We start from the raw sequence: 20794 nt of genomic DNA on the forward strand, positions 1-20794 counted from the left end.
CTAGCCTCTAGCACCTGGTCCAGGAACTCTGCACCTGCAGGTGTGGGGCACCCATTCATTAACAGCTCCTGTACAGTCCCCATGAGAGCTGAAAGAAAAATAGCAGTATTTTGCTTTCCTCTGCTCCTCAGTGGAGCAGAAACTGTTTACCTTTTTCACTGAGACAAATCCAGTACCAAGTCTGTGTATCCCTTTGGGGCAAACATTATGATCTTGCACCCAATTATATTTTTTCTGATTTCCTTGTGCCAAGGATAAACAATACAACAGGATCTAATACACTTGCTCAACGTCATATTTGTTTATTTCAGTAATTTTAGACATAGGCAGAATAAAAAAATTAAACAAGAACATTTGTATTTTCCAGTGTATTCTATGCACTTCATAAATCATGGATTTCGACTCAGTGATCCTTGTGGAACCCTTCCCACTCAGGATATTCTGTGATCTCCAGGTGTGACGCTGCCAGAGCTCAGGTGAGGAAAAGCTCTAGAGCCTCAGCTTAACAGCAATTCCCCCATGACAAAAAACAAACAAACAAACAAAGAAACTGAAAAGGCATAAGCCCTTGTGAGTAGCCACAGTGCTATCTGGCAGCACTCTCTCTAAAGATCAGAGAGAAAGGAGTCTGCCTTCAACCATCTCTAAGCTGGCCCTGAACCTCCGCCTCCTGCAGAGAGAATACTCAGGGCCCCTACAGCACTTCACCATGAGTTATGTGTTGTGCTCATTACAGTTAAAGACTAACAGCAACAGGAATCCAAGTACCCAGCTAATGAACAGGACAGTGTTTTTGGTCACTGAATATGAGCCATCCAGTTAGCTGAGCCTCTGAGTCCTTGCCAGCACTCTGTGGTCTGAAATACAATAAAGCTAATTAAAGTTAGGCTAGTGCCTCACAATTTTTTATTTTTTAAATAACTTTTCCTCTAAAATACAACAAATGGGCCCTGCTGTTAAACAGCCTCTCACTTCCCCTACAACAGAAGGATCTTTTGGAGAAATGAACAAAAGATTTTCCATATCAGCTAATAAAACTGAAGAGATTATCCCGCAGCCCTAAACAGCTACTTCTAGTCTAAAGCTATTTCTAAGAAATACTTAAAGGGAAAGCCTTATACTTTTTCTAGGAACAAAGTAAAAGTGTGACAAGGCTAAGGATGAATAATGAAGTCACTATCATTTTCATTTCATCCACTGATTACTTGCCCGGAGGCTGCTTCTTTGAAAATTAATGATTTTTCATGCTAGCTGTAGCATACAGGATGGCATACTGGAGTGACATGGAACAGAGAAAGCATACTTCCCCACTCAAGTGTTTCAATATGACGGTTAGGTTTGCCAGATTCAGTGTCTTATTGTTGAATGAATGTACAGCATGAGGTACACGGTGGTACACTCCTTTAAGTTTTCTGCGCAGTAATCTTTGTGGCAATAGAGACCAGCTGACATCAAACTAAGTTAAACTTCATTTAAAACTGATAAACATTAGAAGATTGGAAATACAAATACCTTAACGCAATTAAGGCAGTGAATAAACTTATCTCCCCACTGTGTCTTCAAGTATGGCATCTCCCAGACAGAAGAAAAGAAGACTGTCTTCAAATTCATAAGTCCTATACATCCTGGACTTCTGTCCATTTTTACATGATGCTTTAAATTGCCACACTTTTGTTCAATCCATTCCAGGATTATAAATTCTGAGTCAGCAAAGAATGTTTCCTTCTCCAAGCTACTCCAAGGTAGTAAAGATCAGCAGCAAAATAGATTAAAGACAGTTTAAAAGAGACTAAACACAAAGATGATGTTATTTTCATTACATTAGATATCAGTGTCTGCCATAGCACCTTATTTTGTATGTTAACATGAATAGAATATAAATCAACAACTCCACTGTGTCCAGTTCCTCAAGAAGGTAACTGGAAGTATACAGTTTATGTAGTGCTTTTCCTTACTCCCTGTTTTGGTTTAGAAAAGAAGTGATAAAATTCTTCTGGTATAAGAGAGCAGCCATTGCAACATTAGTCACAAAACCAAGCTTCCCTCTACCAGTTTTTGCAGAGCAACACTGGCATCCAGTGGCCAACAAGTAAATGTAGCCTCAGTGGCTATATTCTGCAGAGAAGGCTTGTTTTCACACATAAGATAAGCTGAATCTACAACCTTAAAATACAATAGAAACATTCCATTTCTCATAGCCGCCTACCAACTCCATTGTTTGGTTACCAAAAACTAGTTTTCAGCAGACTTTAAGAAAATCATTACACTGAATCACACATTTTGTATATGTTGTACATTTACAAGAGGAATATATTCAGGCTTTTAAACATCAAGGAGGGAAGCTTGTGCCTTTGGACTTCTTTTGGTTTTATTCCTTCACCTCTATCACTCCATGCAACACTGATACTTTCAATAGCTCAGTGCTTGCTCTCCCCATGTCCATCACTATCCCACTCCCAGCTGAAAAAACATTAAGATGTGTTCAAACAGCATTGTATTGTATGGCTCCCACACCACTTCCATTTATATTAGCAATCATGAGACTTTGAAAGCAGTATAAGAATGTTCTAATTATATGATTTAAGTACTCAGAAAATCACAAACCACAAGTTACCCAGGCAGTACCTGTTTCCTGAAGGAACAAACAGAAGCCCAACAGCCAGATATGCCATGTCCATCCCTTCCTTTGTGAACTGCCAGCTCAAGTTGGTGATCTGCAAACCAGGCTGAGTGCCAACAGGTTCATCAGCTTGGTAGCAAGAACATTTGTGAGCAACTACCCATCTCCAAAGGCAGCTCATAACTAATTTTCAGCAGCAGAAGCAACACAATTGGTTTCAGTAGCCAAGGTCCCAATGGACCTGAGGTGGATTTCTTATATGAGAACTTTAGCCTGCCATGAGAGAAAAAAGGAGTGCATCACGATGATCCAAGCAGACTGAAACCTTAGCCAAAGCAGAAACCAGGCAAGTGACTCTTATCCCATCTCAGAGCTCTGGGAACAGTCATCAGATTGAGTGTAGCTCAATATCAGCAGCAACACCAGCCTTTCTAGCTAACACTGCATTCACACTGTGAACCAATCCAACATACCAAGCGTACAACAAAAAGAAGGCAATGACTGTGCCTTCAAATGGGACACTGGCACTATGGAGTAATAGCAGGTAATAAAGAAGGAAAATTGTCTCACCCTTTCCAACAACCAGTAGTAGCTCAAGAGAAGAGAAATATCTATCCCAGATTGATGCTATTCCCTCAGCTGCCAACCCTTAAATGAGGGTGAAGAGGGGCGGATCCTGGTTCTACCCTTTCTGGTCACTTAGGTACACTGTTTGCACCTGAGTTCCCTGGGTTAGCCATGTCTTCTCACCTGATGTTCAACCACTGGTTCAGACAAGGACAAAGAAGCAACAACCTTCAGCTTGTTCTGCAGAGCTCAGAAGAAATACAGACAAGTCTATCAGTTCCATGTACATTTCTGTACTGGATGCCACAGCATCTGTATGACCTGGAGTATTCCCTTACCAGAAAATGTTTAGACCATGTGACCATGAAGAGTCTACTATAAAAAAAAAAAAAAAAAAAAGCTTGTCAATAAGATGTGAAAGCAATGCCGAATCAAGAGAACAGAGATGAGCTAAACTTTACATGGCTGTAATGGAAGCCACACACTGGGAAGAATCCCTGCCAACTCTGAGCTCAGTGAACACAAATTTCTGAATTTAATGAAGGTGACAGGAATTCCCAATGACTGTTGAGGTGGTGAGACATCTCCAACTCAGGGAGAACCACCACTGACAGCTCCCATGTCATCTCACCAGAAAATAACACAGCAGTTTTTGAAACAAAGGCTTAAAAAAGCTGAACAAATAACAATCTGTTATATCTATCTGTTTTCTAACACTTACAGAATTTCATTTTCACACTTCTCCTCCACGTTCCACCAAAATTTAAAGACAGAAACCCAACACTAAATAAGCTCCAAAATTTACTAAGAAGCTAGATATCTTTAAGGTCCCTTCTAATCCAAGCCATTCTAAGATCTTTTAAATCTATTTTTTTTCTCCACATACAGCACTTTCTCGCATGCAATCACTATGTACAGACAGCATAGTGCATTTAAGGATTGATCTACTTATCTGACTCAGAAATCAGAGGACAGAGAGAAGAACAAAAATACTGGTGACAGAAAAAGAAACCCCAACAAATATCACTGGTGAATTCAGTATTCACTCTCTCAGGTCTCTCCAATTCAACCATACCCCTTAATGTCCATCTTATTTCATGATACCAATGCAAGTCAGCAGTACTCATGATAAATCATACTTTCTCAAACAAAAGTCTCAGCCATCAACGTTAAGCAGTTTCTCAAAGAGTACAGCACATTTATGTTGCAGGAAAAAAAAAACACCACAATAACTATAGTATTCCTGATCTATCTAAATGGAAAAAAAATACAGTATCTTCAATGTTAGTTTAGCTCATGGAAGCAACGGGTCCTTAGGAAGACAAATAAAAACATCAGAAATCTATGCTATGCTGAATAGTTGGACAAATTGCTTCTCACTACTAGGGGCCTTGGACACCTTCTCTTGTCTTGAGTTGACAGTTTAATACAACTCTGTTTGTTACTTTCATTGAATGCCTGACCCACAACGTCTGCTGTTAGTTAAGCCTAGGAAATACAACACGAGAAGAACAACAAACAGAAGCAGATGATCGTATGTGTGAAAGAGGAGCAGAGACACAGACTCAGGGAGATTTTTTACTGACAGTGACAAGTACCATGCCAGATCATACCACAAGCATGCAGCCAAGTGGCTCCATTCAAGATAAGTATATTCCCTTCCTTTTTGTCCTGGACTTGAAGAGAGTATAAGCACATCGTTACATACTCCATACTTTCAGAGAACTTTCCCAGCATGTACACTGGTAGCAGTTTTGCTTGCTCAAAGCTTTGCTTCTTTATAAATGTTACTTCCAGTGCAGGACCCCTATATGCCATGCTGCAATCTCATAAGTACCTTGGCTAAGTTACATAATTGTTTGTCAATGAACCACACACAGCTCCTGCTGGTTTGAGTTTTCAAGCAGAATGACCTCACATTTTCAATTCATTATAATGTCATGATATATTGATTCAGTCTGCTCCATGGCACACACCTTATTCACAGACTGAAGAGATGGACTGGATCACTTGGTGCAGATCAGGGCAGAAATATACCCCACGCTCACAAAATAGTTTATTTAGTGTGTTTTTAATTAAAAAAAAACAAAAACCTTTTACACTTATCAGCAAAGTACCTATAAGCTTGCCATTTTTCCTAAATCAGTGCATCTTCATAACACAGTCATAAGCCTGACATATACCAACAGAATGATCAGCTAGTGTTGTTTAGCCACTTCATTTCTAAGGAAGAACTTCAGTAAACTGTAATGACAGCCAACAGTAACAAGATGTAGGTGTTCTTCTTGAAGCGTTGAATTCCCTGCATTTTTCTGAAACTTCTGAAAAGCAAATCCATTTGGAAGCCTTTCCATTTCTCAAGTACTAATGAATAGACAATATATACTGCCTCCAAAAAAGTCAATTAGAATAACGTACAATTAGCCATCAACTAAAACAATTCATAGATGACTGTGATCTCTCTCTAGCATGCTTCAAGAATCATTTCCAAAATAACAGCTTTATACATTGACATTATAACAACTACAGAGCCTATCTTTTTGTACCTTTTCTGGATCCACAGGAAGAGATACATACAACTAGTATATGCTATTGAAATCTTACAGAATATTAAGCTGCATCAGTAACCCTTCTAAACCAAATCATGTCAAGTCAGTGAATCTTTGGGACCAGTTGAAATTCTCCCTACATATTCTTATTCCAGATGATAGGCCAGTGAATGATTTCTCCAATGATTGTTCTTCAAAGATCGTCAAGAACATCTCAGCTTTGAGCCTTACTGCAAAAATACAGTGCTGACTTACTTAAACTGGTGATATTGTCCAAGCTGTGCAGTTGCAGAACATGCAAACAAACAAAATGGTTGGACTTGAACAAGCTGTTTCCTTTATCAAAGGCCAATAAGACAGTAGCTGGCTCCTTCCATTTACATTGCAATTCAACTCCCAAGGAAGGGGACCTAGAAGAAAAGAGAGGCAAAGATTATTAGCCTACAGACAAGGTCAGATTCAATCACTACTTGCTGTCATTGTTAGAGGAGGAATTTGCTAGCACTGCACAATACAAAAGCATCTCAAAGTAGTCTACAAGTTATATCACTCCAGCAAATGACATTTTGCTTTTCTGTTTTGTGCAGTAATGGGAAAGGAGCTAATATCCAACACCCATATAACTGAGCTGAAAGATTTCCAATATGCCACCAAGATGCACAGCAGCAAAAGTAATCAGCATGCTTGCTTTTGGAGAGTGGTGCCACCAGCTCCCATAACAGAACTTTAATTTTACCTCTGGAGTATGGTTTTCTTTTAAGAATAAAATAATGTTTAGCATAAAAGTAAATATCACATTACAAGTCCAGCTATGTAAAGCATACCCAGTCATATAAATTATGAAGCACCATAGCACTGTTTCCCTTTAAATAAATGACCTCAACTTGTGACTGGGACTGTAATTAATTTTTTTTTCTTCCAACAGTTTGAAAAAATATATCCAGTGCTGGGTTCCCTCTGTGTAGTCTCAAACACAATTAGTAGAACTCTTACTTTAATTAAAGTCTTTCCTTCTTTACTTTTATTAGTAGTTACCACACCCTGCCAGCTATTTGACTGTTGTGAAAGTCAGTTTTATGTAGACTGGCAGGGTCTCCTCCTTCAGCCCATCAGAATAGATTGCAGATGCATGCCTTCCAGAACTCACAAGATCTCATACCCAAGAAAGAAAAAAGGTTTTTCAACATAAGACTTGAAATTTTTTCCATATGTTGACTTCAGAAAACAGCTTGCAAATAGTTCAGCGGACTCAGTAGGGGCATATTTTTGATCCAAGAAGGCCGAGGCACAAGATCCGGTAGCTAGGTGATACTGCCACTTTTACATTGCTACCTGTACCCAAATGCTGTCACACCTCAGCAAGTAGATTATATTTCTGTTTAAAGATAGTGTAATTTCCCAGTTTTACCTTTCACAGCATTGCATGTCCCATCAGTTCTTCATACAAACAGAGAGAGGTATTTCTCTACACAGAATATTCTGGTTGCCAGCTCTCCTCTTTACACATGCACAGTCCTGCTGGATGCATGTTTGTAGGTAAACCACACAAGTGGGAAAGTATTATAGCAAAAAGCTGTGAGAACAGAGAAAGCTTATAGTTCCAAGTGGTTTCAGTGTTTTATGATATAAATTAATATATTGGCTTTTTCACTACTTTTTCTTTTTTCAAAGAAGGGAAGGCAAAGAAGTAAGATTTTTCTTAGTGGTAATATGATCAAAATAAAGTTATAGTAATAAAAAGCTGTCAAGAAGTCAAAAGCTTACATTTTTATTTAAAAAAATACATGGAAAAACATGTAGTTTCCTGTTCATTGGTTGCTGCCACAGGCTACAGAAAGCTCAGTTCTGCTAATCAGCACCCATGAAGAACCTTCCATAGCCACCTCAGGACTAAGAATCATAGAATTATTAAGGTTGGAAAAGACCTCTAAGACCACCTAGACTCACCATCAACCCATCACCACCATGCCCACTAAACCATGTCAATAGGTGCCACACCTACGTGTTCCTTGAACACCTCCAAGCATGATGACTCCACCACTTCTCTGGTCAGCCTGTAATGTATTGATCTCCTTTTTTGTCCATCCATGCTACTGATAGTTGTAATTCTATGTCACGGAGTTAACTAGATCAATCTATGCCCATGACAGGGCCAGTTGGCCCTTGCCCCCCCCACTCCCCTGGCCCCACAAAATGGGAAGGAAAGAAGGGAGGAAAAAAACAGCGGAAATAATCTATGGAGGAAAACTTATTTTACGAACTATGATATCGGAATGCAAGATAATGTAATACAATCTAATTGAAATTGAGACTAATAAATCAAATAAGATGGGAGAGAGTGTTCCTGAGGCCGAGTCAAACCTGAAAAGCCTGGAACAGCTAGGAAGGCACCCTCCAGCACCCACTGCCAGGCAGTAAGAGACTGCCCCACCCGGAAGGGTCAGATCCCATGACTTCCGTAATGGATAGGGATAGGTACGTAGAATTGGAGCATTAACACTTTAATTCCAGTACACTACATGACGTTTTGATGCGGAATACTGAAAACCAAAAAACATAAAACCATGACATTCTATTACAGGCAAATTATACTCACCACTTTGGAGATGCTGATGTTAAAGCCCCCTGCTCTGTAGCAAGCCAATGAAGTAGACGTAAGAAAATAATTGGACACTCCAAAGTGGAACACAGAATCACCTTGTACTGGCATAACAAAAGGAGCTGGCACAAAGGGAGGGTCGGTGTGATTCCTGTTGGATAGACTGTAGATAGAGTTATTAGTGAGTATTTCTACTAGTACATCTGTATTTGTCAGAATGCACTAGCAGCGGCTGAGCAGAGGGAATTCTTATTCTATCTTCTTTACCTATAGAAAAAGTTGACATTAAATAAAACCTGAAGCTAGCAACAGAATTTGTTATATGCCCTGAAAATTAGCAAATTGAAGTTCTTTTGAAAAAATACAAAAATCACAGAAAACCTGGCCTCCATCTTTCCAAATTTGAATTTGAGCAGTCAAGTGAGTATTCTGAACCGCTACCATGAGTCAGAATAAAAATCCCTTAGAACACAATTCTTTTCTCTTGTTGCAAGGACATACTTGTTAATTTAATTCTAAGAATGGCAATCAAGGAAAATCTTCAGGAACCTCCCCCAGAACTCCAAAGAACTAGACTAGTTCAGGAGTGGGACACAAAGGAACCACCTAATTCAACAAAGTTAAGAGTTGAAACAACCACACAAAACCACTAAGAATCATCCTGTTCCAAAGAACACTGAAGACCAATAACTTCCTTACCTGACTCATCTGTTATCATGGGTGTCAGGGTGTTAAAGCTTAACATGTGAATTCTAAGTTCTAGTTATAGTAGCTGATAAACAATTGCTAAATAGTCCTAGGATGTGTATATCTTGCTTGCAGTTTTTGTTTGTTTGGGTTTTGTTTGTTTGTTCTTGTGTATGGTAAAAGTTTCTTGAGCAAAATAACCATTGGGGAGTTTCGGCTGTAACACATCTTTCTAAATTGAAGCTGCTTCTCAGAAAAATAGGAAACGAAAGCCTTGTCCAGGAAGACATCCTCCCAGATATCAACAGAAGCTCCTCCTGGAGCAGTTCAAGACCTCTAGAAATACGCTCCATTAAAAGAAATTAAAAGTAGGAATGCACCTCATTATCCTGGGTAAATTTTTTCTGTGGTTACATTTTTAAGCCTAACTTAATCTTTGGTGAATACAAGTGGGTTACCACTTCCTTCTGTCCTCCCACCACTTAGATTTATGTTGCAGGACTAAGAACTTTGTTCACAGTAATGTTGGCTAATTCCTATTTTAATACATTTCTGTTATTACTATCTTCAAGAATATTTTATCTACACAAAGCTCTGTTCAACACTCCAGTTTCCATACCTGGAAATAATCTGGAGCCTACAAAGATTTGCTTTCCATCCAGAAAGCTCAAAGGCTGATTACAGAGAAGACAGAAAAACAAGTTTGACTGGGAGCTGTCTGGATTGTCTCACTCTGCCAATTTCATTGTTACAAATGGTCATGCTGGGCTCAGGTGCAAAGGTATGATGTTGACCATAGCATAGACAGAGCTTCAGTCTGTCAGTCCCACTTGTCTTCAAATTGCTACTGCTGGAAGCTGGGTGGAGTGAGCAACCATGGAGAAAGCTAAAGTTGTAAGCAATCAATATCATCAAGCCTTACAAATCATTATATCTCAGATTAGTAATCTTTTCCATATTATAGCCTTAAGGCTGGCCAACTGTTCCACAGATCATTTTTTACTTGCTCAAAACAGGTGTCATTACTTGGTGCTGGAACTGTTACAGCAGGTTGGGTGGCCTACTTGGTATTGCAAATCAGCAAACTGGAATTTTTTTTATTTTATTAATGCACACGTCATTTGGGTGCTGAACAAGAAACAACCTTTTCTCCATTCTCCCAAATTCAACTTTATGTCAGTGACATAAAGAACAAGCCACTGACCTTCAAGCTATCTTGCCAAGCACTCAATGTGCTAAAAAGTCACTTCTGAAATTCAAATAAGATGTGAACATTTGTCCTGACAGCAGAAGTCCAGTTCAGAGCATCTAAAACTCTACTGCAGGCAGTTTGTTTCTGTGAAGATCTTCTCTCTTCAAACATAAGATTTACAGAGATGCTTAAGGTGACAGCTGTAAGACTAAATATAGCAAAGTTTGTAAAAGCGGAGAATGCCACCCTCTTAAGAGCTGGAAGCATGGTAGAATACATTGAAAGACCAAAGAAAACTGAGTTCTGAATCACATCAGCCATCCCAAGAGGAGAATTTGAAATGCTGATATATTATACAGGAGCATAGTAAGTACAAAATGCATACAAGGAACATTTGAATAATATGAAAGTAGCTTATTACCAGGTAAACAAAGAAGCACAAGAGAGAAAAAATTCTATTTAAAAAGAGGAAAGCCACATTTAAGAGAAATGTAGGCAGTGCCTTTTGGGACTTCTCAAACACTCACAGAATGCTTTAATAAGGCATATAATTAGTTCCCTTCAAATTACTGTAGTTTTAAAAAGTGGAGGAATGACTACTGGAGGAGACAACAAATTATAGACCATTCTTTTTTTTCTTTTTAAGTCTGAGGTTTCTATTTTAAGTTTCATTCAGCTCAGTCACTAAGCACAAATCTTTACAACAGACAAAGATAATAGTCTGAATTGATTTATGTCTACCTAAGACACTTATTATGGTGTACTCATTAATCAGATGCCCTAAGTAAACAGCATCTGATCAGATAACAGGATTTGAACCACCTACACTGAGCTTTCCACAGGAGACACAGGCACAAAAAAAAGATACAAGCAGAACAAAATGGATGAAAAGCAAAGAGCTGAACACAACAGTAAAGTCTTGACAAACCAATATATAGTTTATGCTATTGTAGCAGAACTACCACTACTGCAAAGCAGGGGGAAAAAAATTACATTTTTACATGGTAGGACAGCACTTGTCTATCATCAAATTGAGCAAAAGAAAGCTCATCAGTCAGTTTCAGTTGTTAATAATATTTAAAAGGAACAACAAAAAAACCTCAACATGCTATGTGGTCTAACTCCACAAATACAGAATGAATAAATCCCTTTAGAGGACTAGATCTATTTTTTTTTGCAAGAAAAGAAAAATTACCTCTTCCCAAAAGATGTTGTGCTAGATCTCTTCTTCCTCAGCGGTCTCCATTGCTAGAAATCAGATCATATATAGAGAAATGAAGTATATATTTGAATATTTTTAAAAATCATGTTGCTGAGGAAGTCCTTTTACAGTCTTTAAGGGATGAAATTATTAGGGCAATTAATTACATGGTGCTCCTGAGAGCAAAAGGATGCACCTTGATCTGCTAACCTATATGCTTACTCTGCAGAGTCATTTCTGAGCAGTCTGACACACCCTTCCTGCAAAATAATTCTATGATCAAAATTTTTTTAGAACAATTAATTGCATGATATAGGAGATGGTTCTTTAACCTTAACAAGAATCTTAGTTTCTTCAAGGAGTTTGTCTCAAAAAATATCTTCTCAAGTAAATATTATTATTATTTTAAAGGAGGGCTAGATCCTTGGACACCAGTAGTCTTTAATAATTGGCAGGAAAAAAAAAATTGTTAACAAGGTTCAGAGGTATGCATCTACAGAATAAAACAAACTAAGAATTGTGGCCAGGAACTCTTGGCAACAAAACTGCTGAGACTATTAATTATAACTTTTGTTTTTATTGGCAGAAGATACTAAAATGTTAAAATATATGGTGCACTTTGATATCACAGGGAGCAAAGGGAATGATGCCAACTTCAACTCTGTCCAGTCTAAAATTGTTTCAGAAGAAAGAAAAGCACTTATCCACAGATAATGCAGGAACTGCATTCTGTTTGAGACTGATCATTGAAAAAATTCACTAGTATTGCAAATTCAGCTATTCTAACTGGAAGGTTAGTGTTGGTTTCCATCACCTCTCCTTTCAAGTTCTAATATTTTTCAGTGTTAAACAACTTATAGATTTTCAGCCAAAAGTATCAAAACCCAGTGGTTTCAAGAGGACTGCTTCTACTTTTCCACTGCATACTTTTTGAGAAATAGTGGAGAGTATTTAAGATAACCATTGTCATTTGTACATAATAAACATCCTTTTTTCTTTCTTCTTTCCTTTTACTTTAATTAAACATCTCAATCATTCCATCCTTTGTTATTATGACAGAGATGCCTGTTCGAATAGAGCAAGGCTGAAAATACAATCTTTGGTAATGCACATGACATTACCCCTACCTTCAGTTACCTTCTGCAAGAAATGCTTATGTGCAGTACAGTATAAACTAGCTATTGGATAAACGCCAGTAAAACTAAGAAGAGGCATGTGTGAGTTGGAAGACTGGGATGGAAATGGAAAAGAAGGTGAGATCTCAAATGGAGACAAAGAAACCATCCTGTCAGCTGCGAGAACCCACTGTTAACTCCTCACAGATTTTTTCCAGAGACAGCTTGTTTTTAATCACTGGCATTGTTAGAACATTTCTTTCACCATTCAAGTTTCTTTTCTTTTTACGCCATTTTTACCAGCAATCTTACTAGAGATTCTTTTTAAAAAAGATGATATCCTGACCCAACCCTGAAGACTGAGGTCTTTTTCCTCAACAAAAACATGACAAGGAAGCACGGGTTTCTATAATTTGCCTCCAGTTATGTTTGAAGCCAACAAATATAGAATCTGTTATAGAAAAAAAAATACACCTTTCCAAATTTTACATTTGGAATGTCAAACATCACTTCAAAACTCAACCAACGTTATAAATTTTGGAAGCAGCAGGCCAACTTTCTCCATCAGCACTGAGCTTAGGAGCCATAAGCAATATTAACAGAATCAAAAGCAGAACTGAAGCTGATGTACTGAGCAGACACTTTTCCTGAGGCACTAACATTCATACATTACAACCAGAAAGGGCTGGTCCATTAAACAAAGCATGGGACATAGGCTTGCTCTAGAAAAACAGAAAAGACCCGTCTTTCAGACAGGCATCCACATTTGAATGGACAGTTCTGTCAGTACAGAAGCCATTACAAACCTTTCACAATCTCTTCCAACAGTTCATTTCTTCTACTACTAAATAAAACCTTTTTGGTCTGCAATAGCATGGCTTCTGTTTTCAGTTGCTGCATCCTTACATATCTTTTCATATTATGAAAATCAAATACCTTTCCATGATGTATTTGTTTCTTAGCTAGTATGTCACCTTCAACTCTTTTCAGGAGCCTGTGACACTGAAGACTTCCACTGCACTGTGATGTGTGTTTTGCTTGCTTTCAGCACAGCAGGTCAATGCATCCTACCAGTCACTGTGCAGAAGCCAGACAGAACAGCATGCAACCTCCTGCTCTCTGTGGGCTTTTGTCAGATACTCAGCACTCACCAGCTGATAATTATCAGGATCTAATCCATCAAAAACAAACAACACAAACCTCTCTCCTTTCCCCCTTATAACACAAACCAATCTACTAACCATGGGAAGTGATGATTGCCTATCTCTCCAGAAAGGGCTGGCAGTGACTGCAGACATTCTGCACTAAGAGGTGTATGATTATTAGAACTGTTATAGAAATTCTGTAGCCTCAATGCTGCCACAGGTCAGAAAACAGTCCTTAAGCTGCATTTACACCAAGACAAGTCAGAAATAAACCTCTGAGTGGATTTGAATGCAATTGATTTTCTGTCATTTGATTCCTTTAGGAAACAAAATACTACATCAAACCAAGAAATGTGAAAAATGCACTACTTTAAAATGAATACATTTTATCAACTTACCAGGATTTACCTTCATATTCCTGCCAGTTTCCATTCCATTGATATTTTTAACTCTCATTAAATACTGCTGTTCTAGTAAGCTCCTGTTAAAGTTCACTGTCAGTCACTCCACTGCTCTGAACACAGCTGACTGTAGGCTCGTAATTACCTGTGATGTTCTGCTCAGGAAGATTCAAAAGGTGGAAAGGCTATTTTCTAAATCCAGGAGCTTCAAATGAAAATTTGTATGATGCAACTGTGCGAGCTTGCATGAGGAAAGTTTCCAGACTGCTACAAAATGAGGTAACAAGGAGAAAGGAAGGAGAAGGTGGGAATTCATAGACAAACCACCTTTAAGAGACTTCCATGGACCTGGAGAGGATTACATGAAGCTTGATGTAGCTCAGAAAACCACATCACTTCAGTCCCAAAGCAACAAAAAAATATGTAAGAGGGGAGTTATGCTGACAGCATTATCTCATCATCCTAAAGCAGTTTTTAAAACAACACCAAAAAAGACACCAGGGGAAAATACTCAGTGACCAGCTTGCACCAGTAAGCTGTCTGCACCAGCCAAGTAAGTGTGCTACATTTTCAGTTTCAAGAGAAAAGGAGAAACTTTCCCATTAGCATGAAATATCCCTCTGTCCTCTTCCCAAATACAAAGTCTAAAGTCACACTTGAGTGTTCCTGCTGGTTCTGCTGTGTTGGCTGTCCTACTGCTTTTACCACTGGTGGTTTCTTCAATTTAGACCAGCCAGAATATTGCTTTTGCAATGGAGTCAATAACTGCACTTCTATGCTTGCTTTCCTCAGCTTTTCTACAGTTCCTGTCTTGGGAGAAACGAGATTCCCTTTACTACAACATATGGACCTTAATTTGGAGACAAGAAAAATTCTTTGTTCAGATACTTGTTAAGAATCTCAGCATAGTGCCCATTATTGCCTTCCTCCCATTTCTATAAAGTTATTCCCACACTGCACTGGAGAAAACATAGCTGAAAAGCAATGGAACAGCAGGCTTTGTAAGTGGCATCACTCAAATCTAGCTGCAAACACGACTTTTACTGCTGTTGTCTGCCTACTATTTATGGGCCGTTTCAGCCCAGTTCCATGACTAATGGGGCAGGAGGACCCAAGATCCATGCCCCAGGAAAAGGGGAAAGGGTAGGGAGATGGGCCTAAAAGCAAAATAGTGGCAACAATCTGAGGAGGAAAGTTAATTTACTAAATATGATATTGGAATGCAAGATAACACACTGTAATACTATATAATTGGAATTGAGGCTAATAAATCAAACAAAATGAGAGAGTGACCAAAAACTGAAGGCCTTACTCTAATGCCGAAGGCAAGATGGCTATGGCACACTCAACTGCAGAGACAAGCAGAAAAAGAAGAAAAAAGGGACATCATCTCGTGACTTGCAACAATTTTTATCTCTCCTGAACAGAAAATGGAAACAGTCTTCTGGGATATGTAGTTCTTCCCTTCTGAGAACCAGGTACCTGGAAACATGTATTTGGCCAATACACAGAACTGGAGCATTAACTCTTTAACTCCTAGTGCTCTACATGATGTTATGATGTGGAATACCAATAACCATGATATTGTCGTAGTATCTTTCCTCTTGTTTCAAGGAGAAACAGGAAGTACTGAAAGGAAGATGGAGCAAGCATACTTTCATCCCAAGTTTCAATAGTAACACTCTCCTTGACAGAAAGATCGACACATTTAGTTCTACACACAACATAGACACAACATCTAGGAGTGAGTATACTGAGAAAACTACTCTTGTGAAAGGTAGAGTACACTAAATAGCAAGCTTGGATGAGGAATACTCATCCAATACTGGAAATAATAAAAGTAATAATAATAAATAAAAATCTTGTTCCTTGTAACAAGATACACTGTTGAATAGTCTGGGAAGGTGCAAGGTCTATGATCATGCTTGGCCTTCATTTAAGCTCATGCCTTCTCTTCTGGTCTGGTGGCTGAAAGTGGTACATGGGAATGGGTCAAACAGGCAGCACATTAAGATACGAGACAGAGCTACCCTAAAGTCACTCCGAGCTGCTTATTTTCAGTATGACCACTAAGGGAAGGAGCACATAAGGATTTCTTTTCATTGCCAAAAGCAAAGTAAAACAAAGAAAAGCCATGCATTTGACAGTATCCAACATGTTCTCTACAGATTATGCCATGTCATTGCCCTGATGTGATGCTGATTACTCATTTCTTCATCATCTAAAATACTAGAAAGGTAACAAAGCAACTTAGATACTTGCATCATGACAATAGCATGCTTTAGACCTAACAAAGGATGTCAGAAATGTAAGCTGTTCCAATGAGGTGGACATATGGACATATGGACATACATTCACACACCTCTGTGGAAGAAGCTTTTATGAATCATACAGTACTGCCAGGCCTAAGAAGTGTCCTCTCTTATTAAAACTTAATTTTGCAAACATTCAGGTAAGATGGATTCACAGTGGGAAACTATTATTTCATTTCTATTTGCCAGTTGAGAAACTCCACACTATAGGACATCAAGCATCTTTTTTTTTTTTTCTTCTGTGATTGCTAAGAAAAACAGAACAAAACAAAGACATAACCCTAACCTAAAGACCAAAACAAGACACTGTTCTCATTAGCAAGACAGCATAAACACAGAATATTTGCTCCCCTTCTCCTTGTACAAAACTTCAGAGACACCATTATTTGTTACATCTCCATGAAAATAAGCTCTTCTAGTTGGGTAACTTACAATAACAGTGATATAAAAGAAGACAAGAAAGTGATCAGAAAACAGTAAGACTGGGGCTACTCCATGAGGCAGGACAAGCAGAGTGTGACCACAGCAGAGACAGGAGGGTGCTTTGGTCTGTCTGTCTGTTAGGGCACAATCCTTCAGCACGTGAGCTGCGAGAGCTGGGGTTGATAGCAAGGTCTGCTTAAAATCCCAGATGCATTGAGTTGATGACCACAGGTTTAAAGTCTATGCAGGTAGCTAATCAGGCATAGAATCACAGAATATCCCCAGTTGGAAGGGACTCAAGTGTCTTTGAATCTAACTCCTGGCTACACATGAGACCACTCAAAAATCAAACCATATTTCATAAAGCATTGTCCAAATGCTTCCTGAAGTCCAGAAAGCCATAGCACCATGACCACTTCCGACTTACTTAGTATGGATTTGAGTCCTTCATTCAAGTCATCAAACATTAAATATTTTGAACATCACAGAGAACTGTCCCTAAAATGGAGCGCTGTAGAACTCCATTAATGACTGGACACCTGTCTGATGTAACTTCATTTACCACAACCCTTTGACCCTGACCTACCAGCCAGTCGTTCCCTCATTATGTTATGTTTTTGTCTAGCTGTATGCTGGGAGAATACTGTGAGAAACAGAATTGAAAGCTTTGCTGAAATCCAAAATGATTTCATCAACTCCTTTATCTTGGTCAACTAGATAAGGAACCTTGTAATAAAAGAGTGTTGAGTTCATCAAACAGGGCTTTCCCCTTGTGAATCTGTGTTGGCTGTGATCAGTGACTGCACTGACTTTCAGGAGTTTTTCTTGAAATTCCCAGAATAATCTTCTTTCTAATTTTGTCAGGCACTGACATGAGACTAACAGCCCTGTTATAACTAGGATCTTCTTTCCCACCCTTCCTGAAAACTGGGACAAAGTTTGCCAACTTCCAATCAATTTGGACCAAAGACCATTGAAAAGTAGTTGAAAGAGGTCTCACAAGGACAACCCTCTTTGATGGGTTGAAGCCCATCACGCCCTGTAGAGTTCTGTGCATCCAGCTGGAGTAGGAAATCCTGCACCAGTTTGAGGTTGGCTCTGAGTTTATTATTAGTGTGAACATGGTCCTCTAGCTTGGTTCACTTGTGGTATCACAGCCTGTGTTAAAGATTGCAGTGAAGAAGTCATTAAATGTTTAGCTTTATCTATGTTCCTATCAGTGAAGAGATTGTCCTCATCAACTAATAGATAAATGTTATCTCTGGTCCTCCTGTTGCTGTTAATATATTTTAATTTAAAAATCCTTTTTGTTGTCCCTCACAGTAATTGCCAACTTCAACTCTAATGAAGCTTTGGCTGCATGAATCTTCTCCCTGCATTGGCAGACAGCATCTCTGTAGTCCTCCTGTGTTGCTCAACCTCCCTCCCAGTGGCCATATGCTTTCTTTTTCTGCAGAGCTCTACAATAAGATTCCAGGTCAGCCATGCCTACCTTCTGCCTGTCTGTGTGACTTCCAGTGTTTTGGAATTGCCTATTTCTGTGTTCTTAAGAGATCTGCTTAAAAAGTGATCAGTACTAATGGCCCTAACATCTTCAGAAGCAGTTTCTATAGGAATCTTACTAAGTAGTTCTCTGAGAATCATGCAGTCTTCTCTCCCAATATTTAGTGTTGCAGTTTTGGTAGCAAGACAGTCACCAATTGCCACTTCCAATTAGGGAGAGATAGGGGTCTGAGACAAGGCTACAACGTAGGTCCAGATATGGGCTTAAGGACAGGCTAAGCTATGAACTTACAGAATAGTGCAGAAAATGAATGCCTGGGCCTGACCTTAAAAATGGATCTCCTGGAACCGCAGGCCAGCTTCATTTCTAGGTGCACCTCTTGGTGCTCAGGGCTATAACAGTAATGACCTGCTTGTCACTGCAAGACATTCACTGTCTTCTAAGAGTTATCTCCTGGGTAGGAATGCTGCATTTATGTTGCAGAGACAGCAGACATTCAGAAGTTCCCCTTATCCTTGTAATATACACAAAACAAAAAGGTTCACTGATATTTGGTCTTCATTCTATCTCACTGACATTAACCACATATAACCCTCTGATTCCAGTATCTACTGACAAACAACATGCATGCCAATAGGTGACACTGAACAATCTGAGATGAACCAGCTATTCCTTAAAAAAGAAAATAATTGAGTTAATTACAAAGTGTTCATCAATTTGAGCAAGAGTGTACTACACGCTTGTAGTAAGAGTTGAAAATGTGTTTGCCCAAGGCAATCTTTCACACATTTTTGTTCTGACTTACAATTTTGACACCAGAGTTTTAAAAAGAAACCCTGACAAAGAAACCATGCAGCAAAACTGGCCTAAGCAGGGATTTATATGGTGATGAGACCACACTTGTTGGGTTTTCTAGAGTATTTGACAATAATTCTCCTCCTTTTCTGGGTCTGGCACTCATGGGGACCCTGTGGTGGGTCCAAAGAAATGGTCTCACACTGAGACCTCTGGTAGTTTACAATGAAAAAAATGTCTTCAGCCTGGAGAGTGTCCAAAGATAACTGCATAGCCAGTAATATTTTATTTCCTTTATGCGCTCTTGGAACTTCTGCATTAGACTTTGGCAAGGTAACATCACACTTAATTTTGCATCATGCAGTCAAAAACTGCACTATTAAAAATAATTATGAACAGTTTACAGGTTATGACTATTGTGCCCTACAGTCATCAAAATTTTTAGAAGTTTTACCCCAGCATCGAAAGCCAAGGCAGATTACCATACAAACACTTAGATTGAGGAAAGAAGAAAGGGGTATTTAATTCAAAACTGAAGTCTAGTCACATTTGTGAAATATATACTGAACTGGATAAATAGAGTGGTTTGGTTTTTCATTTATTGGGCACATGCTTCTTATTATGCTCTTATAAGGTACAGTTATTTCTGTAAAAGGGGTATTAAGTGAACCTGAAGTCATCACAGTACTACCTGACACGGTGTACTTGATCAAAATCAGTAGAACATCATTTCTAGTTATTTAAAATTTAATTGATGTAATAAGAGATGTGAGCCTAACGCATCCTGTCTTTGCCAAGGACAAAGGGCATCTCCATCAGCCTCTCTCTTTGCACAAGGCTGACAGCTGAAGTCAGTGCCTGTCTCATTAAGCACAGAAATCATATTGCCATCATGTGGTAGTCTAGAGACAGTACAAAACTGGGCAGCTTAATTTCAAAATAGTCATTTCAGTGACAATAAACTAATACTTTATTTCAAGGAGATACTGAGGCAGCCCTCCAGTGGATATACATTAAGTATTCCCAAATGTTAGAAATTTTGATTTTACTGAATGCAGGAGGAGACAGCTGAAAAGCATCTTAAATCTATTTTCACAAAGTTTGCTTCTCTCTTGAGCTAGTTAAATGAGAAGCAAGACCAGGAAAGCCATTAAGCCTAGTCCACCTTAGTTGTTTCTGTTATTCACCTTTATTGTGTTTATTATTTAAGTCTGTGTCCTTGTAAGCAAAAGCCTGAATTTCCTCTGTCCCTTCCTGGCACGTTTATACACCTGGGCCATCCTCAGGGGAGAAGCTGTACGGCTGGACTAGATGATCTTGTAAGTCCTTTCCAATCTTGTGATTCTATAATTCTATGATTCTTAAGCTGCAGTATGCTTCATTTCCCAATCACAGAATCACAGAATTGCCAGGGTTGGAAGGGACCTCAAGGATCATGAATCTCCAACCCCCCTGCCACACACAGGGCCACCAACCATTCCACCTAATGCTAGACCAAACTGCCCAGGGCCCCATCCAGTCTGTACGACAAAAATAATTGTCCTTGCTGTGACTCTTCACCACTCCCAGGAAGGTTCTGTTGGTCTTATCAGATTATCATAATTACAAAGACAAAAAAATTTAGCTGTTTGGATTCCTAAGTCCCTCAGTGTCTGAGTAAGCAGTTTTGTAACAAGTCTGCCTC

General features: G+C 38.9%; 1 long non-coding RNA gene across 3 annotated transcripts in view; it reads right to left on the reverse strand.

The window, feature by feature from the left end:
- Nucleotides 1-5260: 5260 nt before the first annotated feature.
- Nucleotides 5261-20794, reverse strand: part of LOC149918459 (uncharacterized) — a 32518-nt gene continuing 16984 nt past the window's right edge. Inside the window, exons 1-5 of one of the 3 annotated variants that reach the window (XR_016465477.1) lie at nucleotides 13467-13614; nucleotides 11410-11462; nucleotides 8333-8498; nucleotides 7145-7309; nucleotides 5261-6146 (exon numbers count right to left, since the gene is read on the reverse strand). This is a non-coding gene — a long non-coding RNA (uncharacterized LOC149918459). Of the gene's footprint in view, nucleotides 6147-7144; nucleotides 7310-8332; nucleotides 8499-11409; nucleotides 11463-13466; nucleotides 13615-20794 lie in introns of those variants that run through there. The other 2 variants (XR_016465478.1, XR_016465476.1) reach the window with 2 other exon arrangements.

The sequence above is a fragment of the Phasianus colchicus genome, chromosome 3 (genome assembly GCF_987193195.1).
Source record: "Phasianus colchicus chromosome 3, bPhaCol1.hap1.1, whole genome shotgun sequence".
Taxonomy (NCBI): Eukaryota; Metazoa; Chordata; class Aves; order Galliformes; family Phasianidae; genus Phasianus; species Phasianus colchicus.